The 22,334-nt window shown below is 44.7% G+C and overlaps 1 protein-coding gene across 1 annotated transcript in view; it reads right to left on the bottom strand.

Moving 5' to 3' along the window:
• The window catches only part of LOC120933092 (zinc metalloproteinase-disintegrin-like batroxstatin-2), a 43,284-nt gene extending 28,804 nt beyond the window's left edge, over positions 1-14,480 (bottom strand). Inside the window, exon 1 of the mRNA XM_040346091.1 lies at positions 14,397-14,480. The gene's annotated coding sequence lies outside the window, so the exon portion shown is untranslated. The remainder of the gene's footprint in view (positions 1-14,396) is intronic.
• Positions 14,481-22,334: the final 7,854 nt, after the last annotated feature.

Raw genomic sequence — 22,334 nt, 5'->3', positions numbered from 1 at the left:
AGACTGGAAAGGGGGCATTAATTAGTGCCCACATCATGGGATTGTGGCTGGCAGAACAACTATAAAATTAATATAATATATATATGGCAGTATTGCTCTAAAAAAAATAAATAAAAAAAAATGGTCAATTGAAAATACTGTAGCTGGCAGCTTAGGCGGGAAAAACGTGACTTTGAAAGGATGAGTCATGTTGCTGGGCAAAATAGGCTTTTGAGTCACGTGTTTCCCGGGCTTTGTGCAGGTGTTCAAACTCACGTGTTTCCCGGGCTTTCTGCATGTGTTTGAACTCACATGTTTCCCGGGCTTTGTACACGTGCGGGGGGCTATATAAGCCCACTGCTCTGAGGGTTATTCAGTCAGGGCCTAGTACGGTATAGTGTGCTCCCCCCCCTTCTTTATCTCTCTTACCGGCAGGTCATGAAGGAACTCATCAAGCGAATCCTGGAGCGAGCAGCGGAGGAAGGCGGGGAAGAATGGCTGAAGAAGTGCCTGGCGGAGATGGAGACTGAACCTGCCCTTGTCGCGGAGGAGGACGAAGCCATTGCGGGTCCGTCGGATGCTTTCCAGCAACCGCTTCTACCTCAGACACCATCTCTCCCTTACAGGTGTTCCAGGACCCAGCCACCCGAGCGCTCCCTTGCTGTCCCTGCGGCCCGTGAGGAAGAGGTTTCCAGCCTGGGCGGAACTTCCGACCCCACCCCTCAACGCAGCAGCCTGCGAATACAAAAGAAGAAGAGGACGGCCTCTCCATCTCCGGTGCGCGTCACGACAGGGAGGGGTAGAGGCCGTCAATCACCAGTGAGGGGAAGGAGGGATCTCTTTTCTTTGCAGGTTCCCATGGAGGAGCAGACAGCGTCACCAGTGGCCAGGCAGACTCAGCTGGACAATGTGACGGCGCCTCAGCGGCTAGAATTCCTTTCTAGGCCGGCTAGCAGCTCACAGAGCAATGACAGCTCAGCGTCTCAAGCTGGAGCAGGGACATCTAGTGGTGAGTTTGCAAACCAATTGATTTTTAAACAATTATTGGAATCTGTTAATAAATTACAGAATGTTATTGCTAGCCAGTCACAATTATCTCCTGCAAATGTTTGGTCAGCACAGGCTTTACCTACCATTTCTCAGTCTGCTAGTGCTGTTAATGATAACATTATTGATTCTTTTCATTCTAATCCTACTTCTTCTCAGATCCCTGAAATTTCTTTTAAAGAGCCTCTCCCATGTGAAATCTCTCCTTTGGGTTTTCACTTGACCGCCAATATAAAAGAAAAGATTTGGAAAGGCGACTTTATTGAATTACTGACTTTACTCCCTGGTAAAGAATTTTCTGGGAAAAGTGACAAAAAAATGGATGAGTTATCAGAGGATAGGCGTCGCACTGCGCCAAAATCTTTTTACAATTGGTTACAGGCCTTTTGTATTTATTCTGCTATTTTAGGTGAAAAATTCCCAGATAAGTGTAGCGGTTTATTCCAACATTTGGAGAATATACTGGAAGCATACAGGAATTTTGGGGGTTTCGGGTGGTATAATTACGATGAATCGTTACGACAAAACATGTCAGTTTACCCTAACTTAAGATGGGGTATGAAGGATGTAGGTTTATGGTTCTTATAAAAAAGGTTTTTGTTATGCATATAACGAATCTCAGTGCAGATGGGCAACGTCGTGCTGATACAAGCACGAGTGTTCCTTTTGTTTCGGGACTCACCCCGTCACAAAATGTTTCAAAAGAAACTTTCCTCATACCCAGGGTAGAGAAAACTCCAAAGGCTTGCACTCCGGTGAATCTGCAAAACATGTACCCGTGGCTAATGCTGTACCCAGACAGGGAGAAAGCTGAGGTTTTAATTAAGGGATTTTCCTCAGGTTTCACTCTTCCAATTTTTTCAGGGGTCGGCTGCAGCCTGGTAAGGAACTTAAGGAACTTAAGGAACTTAAAATCGGTATTGACACATAGTGAGGTTGTAAGAAAAAAATTAATTAAAGAAATAACAGCTGGTAGGGTTGCGGGTCCTTTTGTTTTTCCTCCCTTTAATAATTTTCGTATTTCCCCTTTGGGCATTGTACCCAAAAAGGAGCCCAATTCTTATCGTCTAATTCATCACCTTTCGTATCCAAAGGGTGATTCATTGAACGACGAGATTGTTGATTCTTTGGCTTCTGTATCCTACGTAAGTTTTGACGACGCGATTAGGCTTATAAAGACCTTATAAAGGCCTTGTTAGCAAAGGCTGATATTGAATCTGCATTTAGACTCCTCCCCATTGCCCCTGAATGTTTTAATTCTTTAGGTTTCTGTTTTGAAGAAAAATATTTTTACGATATGTGTCTGCCCATGGGGTGCTCCTTATCGTGTAGATATTTTGAGACTTTTGCTACTTTTTTGCAATGGGTCATCTCATATGAGGCAGGCTACAACGGGATTATCCACTATTTGGATGACTTTCTGTTTGTAGGCCCCCCTGATTCTCCCATTTGTCTTTTATTGCTAAAATTATTTTTAAACATTTCTCAGTTTTTTGGTGTGCCAATTGCCACTGAAAAAACAGTTTTTCCGGTCACGGTCATAGAATTCCTTGGGATCAGTATTGATACTAGGCTGTGTCAATATCAGCTTCCTTTGGTTAAAATAACTAGGATTCAAAATTCGATTTTTCTGTTTTTGCGTCGTAAAAAAAGTATTGTTAAAGGAGCTACAGTCTTTTCTAGGTTTACTGGCTTTCGCCACTAGGGTGATGCCGGTTGGCAGAATTTTTTCCAGGCGATTATCTATGGCCATGTCTGGTCTTAAATCCCCGTTTTCCCACATTCGCCTTACTTCAGAACTAAAAGATGATCTTTTAGTCTGGTCTCAGTTTTTATCCGATTATAATGATCGTACCTTTTTCCAAGAAGATTTTATTTTTTCAGCTGACCTTGACCTTTACACGGATGCAGCAGGTTCGCTCGGTTTTGCAGCAATCTGGGGCACCCATTGGTGCTGCGGTTCTTGGCCCCCATTCTGGGTTGCCAATAAGGCAACCAAGAATATAGTTCTACTTGAGTTATTCCCCATAGTAGTTGCTTTTGAATTATGGGGCGAATTTTTTGCAAACAGACACATTTTAGTACATTCGGACAATAAAGGCGTTATCTTCGCTTTAAACTGTCTCTCTTCTAAATCCATATTTGTTATAAAATTATTAAGATATCTTGTTTTACTATGTTTAAGGTTTAACATTTGGGTGAAAGCTAAACATGTTCCTGGAAAAAGTAATCTGATAGCTGATAGCCTGTCTCGTTTTCAGATGGCTCGTTTCAGGCAGCTTTTTCCAGAAGCGGATCATGTTGGCTGCACCTGCCCGAGTCAGCTTTGGGATCTGATTTAGCCCCTGTTGTCTCGGCTATCAAGAGCTCGATTGCTTCTAAAACATGGATCGAGTACTCGGTTGCATGGAAAAAGTGGCTCTTGTTCGCCGATGAATTGGGTTTATCTGGTTTCTCATATACTGAACAAACGGTCCTTGCTTTTCTTTGTTCACTTATGCAACAGAAGTTATCTTTTAATTATATTAGCAAGAGCCTAGCAGGTATTTCCTTTTTTCTAAAATTACACAATCTCCCAGCGTGTAACAGTTTCTTTTCAGTTCGTCAGGCCTTAAAAGCATATAGAAGACAGACCTTTATGCCTGATACACGTAGGCCCGTTTCAATAGAACTTTTAAAAAAAATTTGTTTAAGTACACCTAAGGTGTGTCGTTCAGAATTTGAAGCATTACTATTTCATACAGCATTTGTGTTAATTTTCTTTGCTGCTCTTCGAATTTCGGAGCTAGTTCCAAATAGTAAAAAAAGTAGTTCAGGTTTAAAATTTGGTGAAGTTTGCGTTTCACAAGGAAAAGTTCAGGTTTTTATTAGTAAATCCAAAACGGATGTGGCAGGTAGAGGTCATTGGCTCACGTTGCATGCATGTGGGGATCCTATCATTTGCCCTTACTTAGTAATTTCCAGATATATTTCGGTAAGACCTTCTTGTATGGGTAATTTTCTGTCTCCATTAACAAGGTTTCAATTCTCTGCCATTTTCCAGCGATGCTTGGTTTCTTTGGACCTTGGTCATTTAAAATTGTCATCCCATTCATTCCGTATCGGAGCTGCTACGGAAGCTGCTAGGTTGGGCCTTAATGAGTCTGTAATTATGAGTTTGGGTAGATGGGAGTCAAAAAGGTTTGGTTTATATATCCGTCCTAATCTTTCTCTCTGATTCTAGGTTCATTATCCTCCATCTGGATCATTGGACATTCATTTGTTTATTGGGCTCACAATCGGGCGTGTCAACGATGTTACTCTTCTAACCTGTTTTTGTCTCCTGACTCTTTTAAGATTTTTTGGAAAGGTATTCGTGGTTTGCGTTGGGACAATCTTTGTCACCACATTTCTGTTTTATCTCACAGTTTACCTTATCCTGATATTTTAATAATCCACCTTGGTGGAAATGACATAGGAAAGTATTCAACTCTAGATTTGATCTTTAAGATAAAGCGCGATTTGCAGCGTATTCATTTGTCCTTTCCTAATACTAAAATAATCTTTTCTGAAATGATTCCACGCTTTATCTGGCTATCTTTCCCGGAGAATAAATCTCTGGAGAAGATTCGGAGGCGTGTCAATCATTCAATTGAGAAATTTATGCCTATACTGAACAGTTTTTCATATAGGCACACTGAGTTGGAAGGAGGTTTTTCTGGTCTCTATAGGTCAGATGGTATCCACCTATCTGACATAGGTTTGGATATCTTCAATTCGGATCTCCAAAATATGGTAGAAATGGCCACGGTGTTGGGGTAGGCCGTTTTTGTTAGCTGACAAAACCGGCTGGTGGGGACTTTGTATTTATTAGTTATGGTATTCGCTCGAGTTCTATGACTGAGAGAGATCTTAAGAGATGATTAAAGTTTGGAAAATGTTATATTAAGAATTTAAATAATATTGAAAATGTTATTATTAGAATTTTAGTAATATTAAATGGAATATTTATGATTATATAGATTTATTTATACCAATAACGGTGCCGCGGCCATTTCTATTACCAAAAAAAATAAATAAAAAAATAAAATAAAAAATAAAATATTATTATATATATTTATTCAATAAAGTTATTTAAATTACTTTGGTCTATGGTTTTATTCAAATTATTAGAAGTTAAGTTGTCTTGTACGGCCTACACTCCCATGGAAAGGGGGCATTAATTAGTGCCCACATCATGGGATTGTGGCTGGCAGAACAACTATAAAATTAATATAATATATATATGGCAGTATTGCTCTAAAAAAAAAAAAAAAAAAAAAATGGTCAATTGAAAATACTGTAGCTGGCAGCTTAGGCGGGAAAAACGTGACTTTGAAAGGATGAGTCATGTTGCTGGGCAAAATAGGCTTTTGAGTCACGTGTTTCCCGGGCTTTGTGCAGGTTTTCAAACTCACATGTTTCCCGGGCTTTCTGCATGTGTTTGAACTCACATGTTTCCCGGGCTTTGTACACGTGCGGGGGGCTATATAAGCCCACTGCTCTGAGGGTTATTCAGTCAGGGCCTAGTACGGTATAGTGTGCTCCCCCTCCCTCCCACCCTGTCGCAGCACCTTATGTGGTATGTCACCCTTGAAATCAAGGGGGGACTTTGTATTTATTAGTTATGGTATTCGCTCGAGTTCTATGACTGAGCGAGATCTTAAGAGATGATTAAAGTTTGGAAAATGTTATATTAAGAATTTAAATAATATTGAAAATGTTATTATTAGAATTTTAGTAATATTAAATGGAATATTTATGATTATATAGATTTATTTATACCAATAACGGTGCCGCGGCCATTTCTATTACCAAAAAAAAAAAAAATATATTATTATATATATTTATTCAATAAAGTTATTTAAATTACTTTGGTCTATGGTTTTATTCAAATTATTAGAAGTTAAGTTGTCTTGTACGGCCTACACTCCCATGTGTGAATCAGGCTTTCATGGTAGAATATCTGCTAGGAAACCACTGCTGAAGAAAGGCAACAAGCAGAAGAGACTTGTTTGGCCTAAAAAAAAAAAAAGGAATGAACATTAGACCAGTGGAAATCTGAGCTTTGGTCTGATGAGTTCAAACTTGAGATCTTTGGTTCCAACCCCCGTGTCTTTAAGCGACGCAGAAAAGGTGAACGGATGGACTCTACGTGCCTGGTTCCCACCGTGAAGCATGGAGGAGGAGGTGTGATGATGTGGGGGTGCTTTGCTGGTGACACTGTTGGGGATTTAATCAAAATTGAAGGCATACTGAACCAGCATGGCTACCACAGCATCTTGCAGCGGCATACTATTCCATCCGGTTTGCGTTTAGTTGGACCATCATTTATTTTTCAACAGGACAATGTCCCCAAACACACCTCCAGGCTGTGTAAGGGCTATTTGACCAAGAAGGAGAGTGATGGGTGCTGCGCCAGGTGACTACCTCTTGAAGCTCATCAAGAGAATGCCAAGAGTGTGCCAAGCAGTAATCAAAGCAAAAGGTGGCTACTTTGAAGAACCTAGAATATTAAATATATTTTCAGTTGTTTCACACATTCATAGTTTTGATGCCTTCAGTGTGAATCTACAATTTTCATAGTCATGAAAATAAAGAAAACTCTTTGAATGAGAAGGTGTGTCCAAACTTTTGGTCTGTACTGTATGTGTGTGTGTATATATATATATATATATATATATATATATATATGTGTGTATATGTATAAGTAATATACCGTAAATAATATAGTACCTTTTATGAAACCAATTTGTATTAATACATACATATAGAATTAGTGAGACATAACAGATAAAGTGGGGTTGTTGAAAGTTCATTCTCCGAAAGTAATAAATCTGCCATCCTTGAAGTTGTGGCTAACACAGCTGGATGCCAGACTGTCTCTACACAGATGTCTTTAACCACTTCCCGCCCGGTCAATGGGAAATTTACATCCGGGAATTGGTTACACAATCCTGACTAGACATCTATAACCGTCCTGCAGGATAATGCCTAGCGCGTGCCCACGGGGGCGCGCAGCATGGTGATCGGGGACGGCGTGTGTCCCTCGGACACAGATCTTCCCCGATCACGGTAAACAGCCAATTTCATTGGCTGTTTACCACGTGATCGGCTGTATCAAAGACACAGCCGATCACATGTCAAATCAAACTTGGCGGCACGCTCCGTGCACGCCGCCAGAGGCTTGCAGAGCGGGGATCAGGGAAGGCGCGTGTCCCATGGACACATCGCTTCCCCGATCAGGGTAAACAGCCAATGAAATTGGTTGTTTACCACGTGACTGGCTGTGTCCAATCACAGCCGGTCACAAATGTAAACAAACACAAGGCAGTTACTATCTGATCCCTGCTCTCTCCTCACACACCGATTTGTGAGGAGAGAGCAGGGATCAGTAACTGAGATCAGTGTAGTTTGTCTTGTTCTGTGCACAACACAGCCCCCCACCAATAAAGAGGACCTGACACAGCCCAGCCCATCTGTCAATCAGCCCATCTGTCAATCAGCCCATCTGTCAACCATCGGTACCACCGCCATCAGTACCACCACCACCCGTACCGCCATCGGTACCGCCGCCACCACCCGTACGGCCATCGGTACCACCGCCATCGGTACCACCACCACCCGTACCGCCATCGGTACCACCACCACCCCTACTACCGCCATCGGTACCACCACCCGTACCACCGCCATCGGTACTACCACCACCTGTACCGCCATCGGTACCACCACACATTCCTGCCACTAATACCTCCATCGGTACAGCCACACAGGCTACCAGTACCACCACCCGTACCACCACCACCACCCGTACCACCGCCATCGGTACCACCACCCATACCGCCATTGTTATCACCACCACCCGTGCCACCACACATACCGCCAATGGTACCACCACCACCCATACTGCCAACGGTACCTCCACCTGTACCGCCATCGGTACCACCCCCACCCGTACCACCACCGCCATCGGTACCACCACCACCCGTACCGCCATTGGTACCACCACCACCCATACCGCCATCAGCACCACCACCCATACCTGCCACTAATACATTCATCGGTACCACCACACAGGCCGCCACCACTACCACCAGCAGTACTATTACACAGGCCCAACAATAAGTACTGCCATAATGTCCCAAAGGCTTTACACAACCGAGGAGGCATATGCCATTATTTCCGCCATGTCGGATGATAACAGCGAGGAGCTCCCATTATCCGATTTTGATTCGGAATACGAGCCAGTGAAGGATAGTGGCTCAGAGTCCGAGTCCGAGTCCCCGGAGGAAACCGTCCCTCCCAAAAGAATGCGATCGGGACCAAGTTCAGGACCAAGATCAGGAGCTCTGCCCAGCACCAGCAGCGCCATACCCCAGGAAGAGGAGCCCAGTACAAATAATGGAAATACACGCCCAACCCGAAGAATCCTGCCCCAGTCCTACCTTCTGCCCTGATGCCCTGGCAAACCCCAGACGAAGACACGTGGTGTCGTAACGCGTAGGAATTGGAGGACGTACACCCGGAGTGACGTAAGCTGGCGATTCAAACGCCGCCTGTTTGTTTCCTCGTTGCACTTTTATTTTTCTTTTAATGTAAGTGCAGGTTTTTCCTCAATAAACATATTTTACCTGCACCAAACGTTACCTCACTATGGGAGTCCCCTCTCTCTCTCTCTTATAACCCACATCATCCATCTGGTTTCGAGGAGCATCTGTCCCAATTAAGGAAGGATCCATCAGATCAAGAGAGGAAACATCAGGGACCACCCATAGAAGGCTGCGAGTGACCTGTACATCAATGCCCATTTAGGAGGGCTGAGAGGTAAGAGTCCCGGGAGCTCAGCCAGGGATCTGGTTTATCTTCTATCGCACGGCCGTGCACTCACACCATAGAGCTGGTGCTCACCTTCATCCAGTGCATTCAGAATATCTGCCCTGACAGCTGATTTGTGTTTACTATTGGGATTGAACTTCCATTCCGGTTTTTTTGCACAATATTCTTTATATATTTTTGCACATTCGCCTTATGAGTATTATATATTTTGGACTCACTATTCACTATTTGAGTATATATATATTTATATTTGGACTCACTATTCTCTTTGCATTTAATACTATATGCTGATTATTTGTCAGCTCTTACATTTATCTTGTTTATGTGATATCACATGTCCAGGACAAGATACGACATGATAATGCGTTTTCTCCACCTTAATGACAATTCACAGTGCCCTCCCCGAGATCAAATTATACAAAATACGCCCCCTAATCAATGCCTTCTCCCAGCGATTTGCAACATTTGTGTGGACGAGTCCCTCATACATTTCACTGGCCGACTGCACTTCAAGCAGTACATCCCAAACAAGAGAGTCAGGTATGGGTTAAAATGAAATTATGCGATTGAGCCACTGGATATGTGTTCACATTCAGGATCTTCGAAGGCAAAGACTCCCAGCTCCAGCCCCGTTATTGCCCCACATATATTGGAGCCAGTGGGAAAATTGTCTGGGAGTTGGCATACCCCCTGTTCGGAAAAAGCTACCATTTATATGTTGATAATTATTATATCAGCCTGCCCCTTTTTCGTCACCTTTACAGCAAGCAAACCCCGGCATGCGGTACCAAAAAAAAAAAAACGGAAGTGATTCCCACAAAATTTGTTGACCAAAAATTTGAAAACTGGAGAATCGTCATTCATGAGGAACGAGGAGGTGTTGGCCATGAAGTGGAGGGACAAGAAAGATGTCCACATCCTCTCTACCATCCACAATGACACCATGGTGGAGATCCAAAGACGACGCGGCCCTATTGCAAAGCCTGAATGTGTTCACGATTACAATTTGTACATGGGGGGTGGATTTAAACGACCAGATGCTACAGCCCTACTTATCAACAAGAAAGTCCTATTATTGGCACAAAAAAATTTGCGTTTCACTTGTTTCACATGGCCCTTTATAATTCGTTTGTCTGCTACCAAAAAGCCAATCAGCCAACTCAAAACCCACAAATCCCCTACCTCAGATATATCGAAGATATCATTGAAGCCCTCATTTACCAACAAGATCCCATCCCAGGAAGCATTCGCTCTGATTGTGTGAGTCGTCTTCACGAGCAACACTTTCCCTTTAGCATCCCCCCCACAGAATTTGGAAGAAAACGCCAAAAAAAATGCTGTGTATGCAGCAGAGCAGGAGTAAGAAGAGACACCACCTATTACTGTCCTGATTGTCCCTCCCAACCTGGCCTGTGCATGGGACAGTGCTTCAAAAAGTATCATACATCCATCCAATATAAGTTCCCCTTATTATTAACAGACTGCCATTTCCCTGCTACCATGTTACTACCTTCCATGTTAATGAACTGACCCTGGCCAGTTTACCGACGATGTCTTTGCTTGCCAATTTAAACCACGTTTCTGACCTCCACATGTGCCAACCTCAGCCTGTATACCGACGATGCCTCTGCCTGCCGATTTAAACCATGTTTCTGACTTCCACGTGCACCGACCTTGGCCTGTTAATCTACCATGTTTTTGCCTGTCACTTGGACTGATCTTTTGCCCATTTACTTTTAGTACACAGGGGTCTCACATATGTGAGGGGCTTCAGAAAAGCGTAGAGAAAACCAGTTTTTCGTTTTCTGTGCTCCCAGAACAGGGTCTGGTTGCCTGGAGGCTTCAAAGCGATTTGGGTGGGAGAAGCCTCTACCCCTGTCCCCCTGGCCCTAAGCTTGATGGTCCTTCCTGCTGCCTGGACCAATACTTTGGCTGTGCTGACCATATTACTGCCTGTAATGACCCATGACATTATGGACCATGTTTCTTCCTGCTGCTTGGACTAATACTTTGGCTGTGTTGATCATATACCTGCCTGCTGCCTCTACTGACTTTGCACAGTATTTCTGCTGGGACACCTCTGCCTGCTACCTGGACCTGTGCTTTGGCTGTGCTTTTGGCTGTGCTTTGGCTGTGCTCTGGCTGTGCTGACAGTTTCTCTGTCTGTACGAACTATGGACAGTGGGCCAGATTCACGTAGAGCGGGCGCAATTTTACCTAACCGGTTTACGTTACACCGCCGCAATTTTTCCGATTTAGTGCCCGATCCACAAAGCACTTACCTGGAAATTTGCGGCGGTGTATCGTAAACAGGTCCGGCGCAAGGCGGCCCAATTCAAATGGGTACCATTTAAATTAGGCGCGCTCCCGCGCCGGACGTACTGCGCATGCTCCCGTCGCAAATTTCCCGACGTGCTTTGCGCGAAATTACGACGCGCCAACGTTTTGTGAATCGCGACGTGAAAAAAGAGTTACGCCGGGAAAAGTAAAATTGTTTAAAATAATTCAAAAGCGACACGGGAAAGACAGGCATACTTTAACATGGTGGAGTACTTTTACACAATGTTAAAGGTGCATATAAAGAAGGGCGAGTGTAGCCTCATTTAAAATACAATAATGAAATTAAAAGTGTAAAGGTGCCCTATCTTTGCGACGGAAATCTAACACTCGCGACGACGTAACGCCGGGAAAAAGCTTTGTGGATCGCCGTAACTCCTAATTTGCATACCCGATGCTGGTTTACGACGCAAACTCCCCCCAGCGGCGGCTGCGGTACTGCATCCTAAGATCCGACAGTGTAAGTCCATTACACCTGTCGGATCTTCTGCCTATCTATGCGTAACTGATTCTATGAATCAGTCGCATAGTTAGAAACAGAGATACGACGGCGTATCAGGAGATACGCCGTCGTATCTCTTTTGTGAATCTGGCCCAATATTCCTGCCTGCTGCCTGAATGATTGCTTTTGTTGTCGCTGACCTCATCCCTGCCTGCTGCCTGGACCGATGCTCTCCTCTGTGGACCACTGCACTTCTAAAACCACAGGTAATCTTTTGTTATTTGGTATGTACCTGCTATGTGTTAGATATATGAAGGGCCTTCAAAAATGTGACCGGTATTCAGAAAATGATACTGTATGTGCAATTAATTCTGCTAGAATGCCTGGAAGTGCTACTTGGATGTTGGGCCTCTGTATGTGGCCAGGCTGTGTAAAAGTCCCACACATTTGGTATTGCCATACTCAGGAGGAGTAGCGGAATGCATTTTGGGGTGTCATGTTTGCTATGTATATGCTATGTGTTAGAAATATCTTATAAATGGACAACTTTGTGTAAAAAAAAAGCATTTTCATTTTTTTTCCACATTTTCCAAAACCTTCTGGAAAAAAATGAACCGTTCAAAAGACTCATAATGCTTCATAGATTATATGTTCGGGTGTGTGCTTTCCAAAATGGGGTCATTTTGTGGACAATTCCATTGTCCTGGTGCTCCAGGGCCTTCAAAACTGTACTAGGTGGTTGAGAAAGGATGTGTGCACAAATGTATGAAGAAAAATGACTTATTTGCAAAATTTCACAATATAAACTAAAAAAAACGTTTTAAAAAAAAATCGTTTTTTTTGCTTATACCACAAAAAAGAAAAAACCCAGTTGTGATTAAATACCACCAAAAGAAAGCTCTATTTGTGAGAATAAAATGATAAAAATTTGGTTTGGATACAGTGTAGCAAGTGTGAGAGCGCTGAAAGTTGAAAATTGGTCTGGGCGGGAAGGTGCATAAGTGCCTGGTATGGAAGTGGTTAATTGGACAAAACCAGTTATAACTAATTTTTAATGAACATATAGGAATTCTAGGAATAATTCAGTTTGTCTGGTTGTAGGACAGGTGTTACATTGACGTAGATCTTAGCAACCAATCACATCTAGGAGAGATGGCTGAGATAAGACTTGTGAGGGTATATAAATGCCAGTTTTACAATTGTTAGTCAGACAAGTCAGATAGGAGCTCATAAGGCTGACCTCCATGTATGCTGCCCTATTGCACCATGGGGGTGAGAACCAATGGGCAATTATCTGTTCAGATAGGCATCTATCAGGCTGACTGTTTGTACATGCAGCCCTATAGCACGGGTGGCAGGCGGTCAGAACCAGTAGTCAAATATCTGTCCTTTTGTTGTAACTTGTCTCCTTGTACGAGTCAATAAAGAATACTACTTAACTTGTTCCTGTGTGTGGTCGCGGTGAATTTACCAGGATCGGAGGGTGGTCGGATGTCCAGTAATCTAATCTCTTTCACTCTGCACAACAAACTTTGCACACTTGTAGAGGAAGAGTGGGGCTACATGTGTGCCAGGGGACATATGGCTGGCTGGTACCGGATCCCCAAAATCTGGGAGATCAGGCGCAAAAAGGTGACTCGAGTATAAGCCGAGGGGGGCATTTTGGGCACAACAAAATGTGCTAAAAAATACGGCTTATACTCAAGTATATATGGTAGATTAATAAGGTACCCTTAATTAATTTAGAAAGTAAACACAATGGGCCAGATTCACAAAGAGATACGACGGTGTATCTACAGATACACCATCGTATCTCTGACGTAAACTGGTCCTATCTATGCGCCTGATTCATAGAATCAGTTACGCATAGATAGGGCTAGATCCGACAGTGTTACAATGTTTTACACTGTCGGATCTTTTTTTCAATTTAAAAATGGCGCCGGGGGCGTTCCCGCTGATTTACGATAAATAATATGTAAATCAGCGAGATACGCAAATTCACAAACGTAAGCGGACCCGTCGCAGTGTTCTTACGTCGTTTCCGTAGCGGTTTTCCGTCGTATACTTACCCCTTCTTTTATCAGGCACAGCCAATGTTAAGTATAGCCGACGTTCCCGCGTCGAATTTAAATTTTTTAACGTCGTTTGCGTAAGTCGTTCTCGAATACGGACGGACATCGTTTACGTAAGCGTCGCAACCACTGACGTCCTAGCGACGTCAGTGGGAGCAATGCACGCCGGGAAATTCCCCGGACGGCGCCTGCGCATTTAAATCGGCGCGGGAACGCGCCTGATTTAAATAGTACACTCCCCTAGCCGTGGAATTTGAATTCCGCCGGGGGATTTAGGATCCGCCGTCGCAAGTTTGGAGGTAAGTTGTTTGTGAATTAGCCACTTGCCTCCTAAACTTGCGGGAGCGGATCTTAATTCACGTAGAATGAGCGGATCTATAGATCCGCTGCGCTACGTGAATCTGGCCCAATGACTATGTGGCTACTATGTTCTGGTCTGGTCATAATATAGGAAATAAGAAATATGTTTTTTCCTTAATATCTCCCTCAAATCACATTGCTTATTGTATTTGTTTGTAGCCTAAATACTGACATTTGTACTTAAAACTGTCATTTTGTAACTTTTGGATATGCCAGTAAAAACGTGGCTGTCTGTGTCAGTAACTTTCCGGTGTCGTGTAAGTACATTTCAATCTGGTAGGTTGGCAACACTGGTTGCCACTCACCTGACATTTCTCGCAGCATTCCCCATCTGCACATACAGCTCCTGCTTTCAATTTACATGTGGAGGCATCACAGCAAGGATCGGTGCATTCCTAACAAGAAAAATAAAGTGTCCAATGTGCTCAGTATATAGAGGATAATACAACAGTATGAAGAAGTAGCTCTCAATATCAGTCCAGTCCACACAATGTAGAATTTGCAGCAATCAGAGGGATAAAATAATAACTATATACTATACAATTTGGGTGGAGCCTGCGACAGTGACGTCATTATGTTTTTTTTCCTCTCAGGAGGTTGATGGGCAAAACAAACAGGAAGCAGAAAGAAGCCTGTGGAGATGCCGCAATCTCCATCTTGAGACATATTGCTGTACCGCTCATGAATATTCTACATTTTGTAAGTGCAACCAACTTGTTTTATTAAATGTATTTTTATTGATTACTACACTATGGGAGCTTTTCTTGCTTATATCTTCTGAGTGTCACCGGTCTAGCAACAGTACCAGACATCACTTAGGCCCCGTACACACGAGAGGATCGATCCGCTGAAATTTATCCGCGGACCGGTTTCAGCGGATAGATCCGCTGGTGTGTACGATCCAGCAGATATTTATCCGCGGATATTTTTCCGGGCGATGGATTTCCAGCGGATCAAAATTTCTTAGCATGCTAAGAAATCGATCCGCTGGAATCCAGTCCAGCGGATTGATCCGATGGTCTGTACAGACTCACCGGATCAATCCGTCCGAATCCATCCCTCGCATGCGTCGTAATGATTCGACGCATGCGTGGAAGTCCTTATATTACAGCGTCGCGCACGTCGCCGTGTCATCATCGTGCGCTGATTACGCCGGGCCTAGTTCTGAGCATGCGCAGAGAGGAGCTGAACATAGTCAGCGTCATGGCGCATGCGCCGTTCGTTCAGCCCTTCATTTGTATGGGGTCACGGCTCATTTCAATGGAACACGCCCACTTCCCTCCTACTTTGAATTATGCCGGCTTACGCCTAGGAATTTACGTTGCGCCGGCGCAACGTTGTGCGCAAATACTCTGAGGATACGGAACTTGCCTCTCTAAGTTGAGCCGGCGTAGCGGAAATGAGATGCGCTACGCCGGCGTATATATGCGCCGATGTACGTGGATCTGCCCCTTAGACTTTACTTTAGTTTTCCTTTTTCATCTTAAAATGTGATCATTTTGTAATGTGTTTAGATTATTAGCGCTGCATCCACTTTTTAGATCTAAAATAATAACTTGCCCCAAACTTGCTCATCCATGTCTTTATGGACCTTGCTTCATGTACTGGTGTGCAGTCATATTGGAACAGGAAGGGGCCATCTCCAAACTGCTCCCAAAAAATTGCGAGCATGAAATTGTCCAAAATGTCTTGGTATGCTGACGCCTTAAGACCCCTTTCACACTGGATGTGTTTTTCAGGCGCTTTAGCGCTAAAAATAGTGCCTGTAAAGCGCCTAAAAAATGCCTCATCTGCAATTCCAGTGTGAAAGCCTGAGTGCTTTCACACTGGTGCCCTGCGCTGGCAGGATTAAAAAAAAAATCCTGTAAGCAGCTTCTTTGAGGCGATTTATCAGCGGTGTATACACCGCTCCTAAAGCGCCCCTGCCCATTGAAATTAATGGGCAGCGCCACCGAAGAGCCTGCAAAGCGGGGGCTCTTAACCCTTTATTCGGCCGCTAGCGAGGCTTAAAATCACCCCACTAGCGGCTGAAAAGCACCTCTAAAATAACAGTAAAACTAGTGGCTCTTTACCACTGATGCCCCTCGCTGTCAGTGTCAAAGGGCTCTATGAGTTCCCCCTCACTGGAACTAAGGGGCTAAGCCCAACCTGTGAAAAACAACCCCACACTATAATCCCCTGTAACGGCTACCCATGTAGTGTGAGGGTCTCAGCCGTTGGCGACGTCCTTTTCCCTGGCAAGCTGCGATATGCAGGTACCGCCAGAATATCCCATCGAACGCCCTTCCAAGAAACGAGACGGGCTACGTTTGAAGGGTCAAGCAGACTGACTTTATTTGGCATATTTCACCTGCTTATATCTGCTTACAACTGTTACAAGAACAATGACAGTTTCCGCCCCCCCCCCTTCACCCAGTAGGGGGCTTCAACACAGACCCCCTGAAACAATGACATCTCCTTGAATTAATCACTTGACCAGTCTCTAGCCGCTTCGGCACCGCAACCACTTAACATTTTCTGGCCAGGCACATTCCTTTCTCAATAGAATTCAATTAACCTTTAAAACAATTATCACTCACACATAATCCCCATCAGCATACACCTCACAGGGGGGCTGTTTACCTGCACACAAGAGAGTTCATTAGCTATGCGAAGGGAACATTAGCATTCAGCAATGAAAGAGACTTGTCCAATTAACCCTTTGAGCTCAGAATACAATGTGTAAAAGGTGTAGGGGGTGGTGGCGCTGTCTCAGCTGGAGGCTGTGCGTACCGGAAAGTTGGTACTAAATAAACTTTTATCAGACCCAATGAAGCTAACGTAGATAGGTCTAGGTGTATAAAAAGTGCCTCAGTGAAGTGCTCAGAGAGGACTGAAACACAGTGTTGTATACCAGGGTGATGGTATGTACTAGATGTGACTAACAGTCACAGGTAAAATAAAATATTGTGAGTTCATACAAAAGGAACAATAAGCCAATAAGGTGCAAGATATATATAAAGGCGGCCTCACCGCTGTCGGTCAGGGCCGGTAATGCAAAAATCCGGTGGGATAAAACTAAATTTACACAGAAATTCCAAATAAACAGTCCAGTGAAAAAAATATATATATACACAAAAAATGTACAAAAATTATTATTATTAATTAATAGTCCATAAGTGTTAGACTATATATATATAATTATATATATAGGATGGAAAATATATAGTTCGTGACTAAGTGCATCCAATCAGAGTCTGTGTTCACAGTCGACAATTTGTGTGACTTCTCGCAGTGGCTCCGGTGCTCCCCCTTTGGGTCCCCACTCACCAGAGGCACTCACCCCTGCAGGGGTAAAGCGCATGAAATGATGATATCCAGATCCCTCGCTTTTCCAGGTTTTCCGGGTGTGCTTTTCTGGTGTGGTTGGTACCGGGTCTGTGGGTGTTCAGCTTCCTCCAAGGGGAAAAAAAGGAAAGGGACTTCTCATAGGGTAGCAATTCAAAACAAGGGTGGTTTTATTGCTAGTACCGCCGCAGTGCTGGCATGTACCAGAGTAAAAAGTTTATACAAAAATTAAAAAGTCATCAAACTGGGAAAAGATTCCAATAAAAAATAGTAGATTATAAAACAAAGTATGAGCAGATAGGCAGCTAATAACGTAGCAAGCCTCCCAGCACAGCACTCGTAGCCAGTTGAAGGAGTCCGCGCCAGCCTAAGGAACGGCGTGCGTTCCACCGTGAGATCAGCTGTGGTCCACTGGTTAACCCGGAAGTGCGTGCCGGCGTGCGTGTGTCCGCTCTACGTACGTTTCGTTTCTGTCACGTCTTCAGAAGCGGACCCACTTCCGGGTTAACCAGTGGACCACAGCTGATCTCACGGTGGAACGCACGCTGTTCCTTAGGCTGGCGCGGACTCCTTCAACTGGCTACGAGTGCTGTGCTGGGAGGCTTGCTACGTTATTAGCTGCCTATCTGCTCATACTTTGTTTTATAATCTACTATTTTTTATTGGAATCTTTTCCCAGTTTGATGACTTTTTAATTTTTGTATAAACTTTTTACTCTGGTACATGCCAGCACTGCGGCGGTACTAGCAATAAAACCACCCTTGTTTTGAATTACTACCCTATGAGAAGTCCCTTTCCTTTTTTTCCCCTTGGAGGAAGCTGAACACCCACAGACCCGGTACCAACCACACCAGAAAAGCACACCCGGAAAACCTGGAAAAGCGAGGGATCTGGATATCATCATTTCATGCGCTTTACCCCTGCAGGGGTGAGTGCCTCTGGTGAGTGGGGACCCAAAGGGGGAGCACCGGAGCCACTGCGAGAAGTCACACAAATTGTTGACTGTGAACACAGACTCTGATTGGATGCACATGCACTTAGTCACGAACTATATATTTTCCATCCTATATATATAATTATATATATATAGTCTAACACTTATGGACTATTAATTAATAATAATAATTTTTGTACATTTTTTTTGTGTATATATATATTTTTTTCACTGGACTGTTTATTTGGAATTTCTGTGTAAATTTAGTTTTATCCCACCGGATTTTTGCATTACCGGCCCTGACCGACAGCGGTGAGGCCGCCTTTATATATATCTTGCACCTTATTGGCTTATTGTTCCTTTTGTATGAACTCACAATATTTTGTTTTACCTGTGACTGTTAGTCACATCTAGTACATACCATCACCCTGGTATACAACACTGTGTTTCAGTCCTCTCTGAGCACTTCACTGAGGCACTTTTTATACACCTAGACCTATCTACGTTAGCTTCATTGGGTCTGATAAAAGTTTATTTAGTACCAACTTTCCGGTACGCACAGCCTCCAGCTGAGACAGCGCCACCACCCCCTACACCTTTTACATATTCTCTCTGTGTCCTCTAGGGGATTACATACCGGGGGGGCTGCAGTCTTATTATTTATTATCCATTTTCATTTTAAATATTTATTTGGCCTTATTTACCCCTTTCTTTGCTACATATCTCCACCTAGTGGTTCCCCAAGCGCGGTTCTTCATTCTACTTTATACAGAATACAATGTGGTACATCCAATTGTGACAAGCCATGCAGTTCCTTGTAGTCCTCCCTGCATGAGATTATAACTGTCCCGGCAGCATGCATATGTCCGTTACACTACTCCCCTTTTGTGGAACACTCCGGCAGACCCGGATTGATCTTTTTCTGATCAACTTGGGGATGTCCGGTCTGCTGTTAGGGTAAAAGTTCCGTTTGCCTGGACAGTCCGTCGGCCTTCCCATTGGCTTACCAGGTCGGTAGCTGATGGTGACGGTGAAGAATAGAATTCAATTCTGGAACAGTCACTTGCTTTGCTCTCTCAATGGCTCCCAAAACCTGTTGCTGATGCTCTTGGGACAAATACGGCACCACCTGGATGCAAATCCCATTTAATCTTTTGACAATTTCCGCCTGTTTGTGCATTTCAATGTTCAAGCCACGGGACATCTCATAATACATGACATAGTGTCGTTGCATCTCTGATTTCTCACTAGCCAACTTGTCATATTCCCATTTTAGACTGTGATATTGTGCCGGATCTACAGTACATGTCGGGGAAGGTAGTCTTACCCGGTTCTCAGCAGCAAGCGGGTTGATTCCAGCAGCGCGGGTGGTCACAGGACAAGCAGCAGCAGGTGTAGGTAAATAAGCCGAAGTCAGAGGGCCAATGTCGTTGCCCAGCACCACCTCGGCAGGTGGGTTGTCCATGATACCAACTGTGGTCTTTCCTGACCCGGCTCCCCAGTCTAAGTGCACCCGGGCGGTGGGTACGCGAAATACAGCACCCCCTGCGACCCGGACGGCAACTGTGCGAGTGGACACGTTCTCTGGCTTTACCAGATGTTTTTTGAATCAGAGTGATAGTAGTCCCGGAATCTCTTAGGCCTTGTGCTACTTGTCCATTCACTCGTACCTCCTGACGGTGATGCTGACGGTTATCCGGAGAGGCCGCTTGTATTGGGTCTGCCTCATACCAAATTCCCAGACATTCCTCAGGGCCCCCCTCGGTCTCCAGGCAGTGGGCCGCAGAGGGACGTGATGGAGTGACCTCTGTGTTGGGTGTTGTGCGTCTCCAATTGTTATTTGTAGCTCTCAAAGGGCAATAACGAGCAATATGTCCCGTGTCGCTGCAGTGATGGCACGTCACCCTAGGCGAATCCCGGGGGTAGTTGCTAGGCCCCTGAGGACGTGGTGGGACTGGAGCCCGAAACTCTGGGCGTGGGGTGACGGTTGGAGTACGTGGTTCTACCTTCTGAGCCAGCCGCATAGTACCCTGGCTTACTTTCCTTGTCTCCGCGTACTCATCTGCTAGCCGAGCCGCCTCGTTTAAGTTAGCGGGACGGCGATCTCGTACCCAGTCTTGTATGTCTGCGGCCAGGTCTTGGAAGAAATGTTCCATTAGGAACAGCTGCAATACTTCCTCCCCGGTGTTGGCCTTGCACCCTTGGACCCAAAGGGATGCCACCCTTTGTAACTGGTTGGCCCATTCCATGTGGGAGTCCACAGCCATCTTCTTGGACTCCCGGAAGCGCCGGCGGTAGGCTTCTGGCGTTACGGCATATCGGGTTAGCAGCACCTTTTTAACTTGCTGATATTGTAAAATATCCTCTGGAGCGAGAGCCCGAAAGGCTTCATTGGCTTTGCCCGACAATTTCCCCGACAAAATAGTGACCCATTGGTCTGGTGGTACCTGGTGTAGTGAGCACTGCCTCTCAAAGTCCGCCAAATATCCATCTATTTCCTCCTCACTTTCTACAAAAGCTTTAAATGCAGTGAACGGTATTTTCTTTCCTGTAGCAGCAGGTGGGGGGGTAGGAACTGCAGGTGTAATGGGCTGTCTCGCTCTTACCAGTTCCAGTTCTTGTCCCCTCTTCGTTTGTATTTCTTCCCTTGCTTCCCGGAACAGCTGGTTGATTAGTTCCACGGACGTTTCTGGATACAAGGATAATCTCCGCTGTACAATCCCAGTAATTACATCTTCTTCGCTGACCGGTGCAAGGGGCTCCGTTCCTTCCATGGATCCATCCATTTCGTCCAGCTCCAGCAGGTCAGCTATCAGCTCCCTCCGTGGTCTGTTGCTGGCGCTCCTACCACGACTCTCTAATAAATCTTTCAGTGTGGCTCTTTTCAGCCTGGCGTACTGCGACTCCATTCAGCACTTGCTCTTTGGATAAAAGGACCATCCCACCGCTGCCAACCAATGTAACGGCTACCCATGTAGTGTGAGGGTCTCAGCCGTTGGCGACGTCCTTTTCCCTGGCAAGCTGCGATATGCAGGTACCGCCGGAATATCCCATCGAACGCCCTTCCAAGAAACGAGACGGGCTACGTTTGAAGGGTCAAGCAGACTGACTTTATTTGGCATATTTCACCTGCTTATATCTGCTTACAACTGTTACAAGAACAATGACAGTTTCCGCCCCCCCCCCTTCACCCAGTAGGGGGCTTCAACACAGACCCCCTGAAACAATGACATCTCCTTGAATTAATCACTTGACCAGTCTCTAGCCGCTTCGGCACCGCAACCACTTAACATTTTCTGGCCAGGCACATTCCTTTCTCAATAGAATTCAATTAACCTTTAAAACAATTATCACTCACACATAATCCCCATCAGCATACACCTCACAGGGGGGCTGTTTACCTGCACACAAGAGAGTTCATTAGCTATGCGAAGGGAACATTAGCATTCAGCAATGAAAGAGATTTGTCCAATTAACCCTTTGAGCTCAGAATACAATGTGGTACATCCAATTGTGACAAGCCATGCAGTTCCTTGTAGTCCTCCCTGCATGAGATTATAACTGTCCCGGCAGCATGCATATGTCCGTTACATCCCCCCTCCACCAAATGATTTGGACCAGTGCACAAAGCAAGGTCCATATAGCCCTGGATGAGCGAGTTTTGGGTGGAGGAACCTGACTGGTCCTGACCTCAACCCAATAGAACACCTTTGGGATTAATTTGAGCGGAGACTGCAAGCCAGGCCTACTCATCCAACAAGTGCTTGACCTCACAAATGCACTTCTGAAAGAATGGTCAAACATTCCCATAGACACACTCCTAAACCTTGTGGAAAGCCTTCTCAGAAGAGTTGAAGCTGTTATAGCTGACTGGGATGCCATTAAAGTTTATCTGCGTGTAAAGGCAGGCCGATACTTTTGGTAATATAGTGTATATCAGTGGTGGCCCTATCCATGTGTCCGGCCCCCTAATCTACATTTG

The sequence above is a fragment of the Rana temporaria genome, chromosome 3, assembly GCF_905171775.1.
Source record: "Rana temporaria chromosome 3, aRanTem1.1, whole genome shotgun sequence".
Taxonomy (NCBI): domain Eukaryota; kingdom Metazoa; phylum Chordata; class Amphibia; order Anura; family Ranidae; genus Rana; species Rana temporaria.
This window is presented reverse-complemented; position numbering and strand designations above follow the sequence as displayed.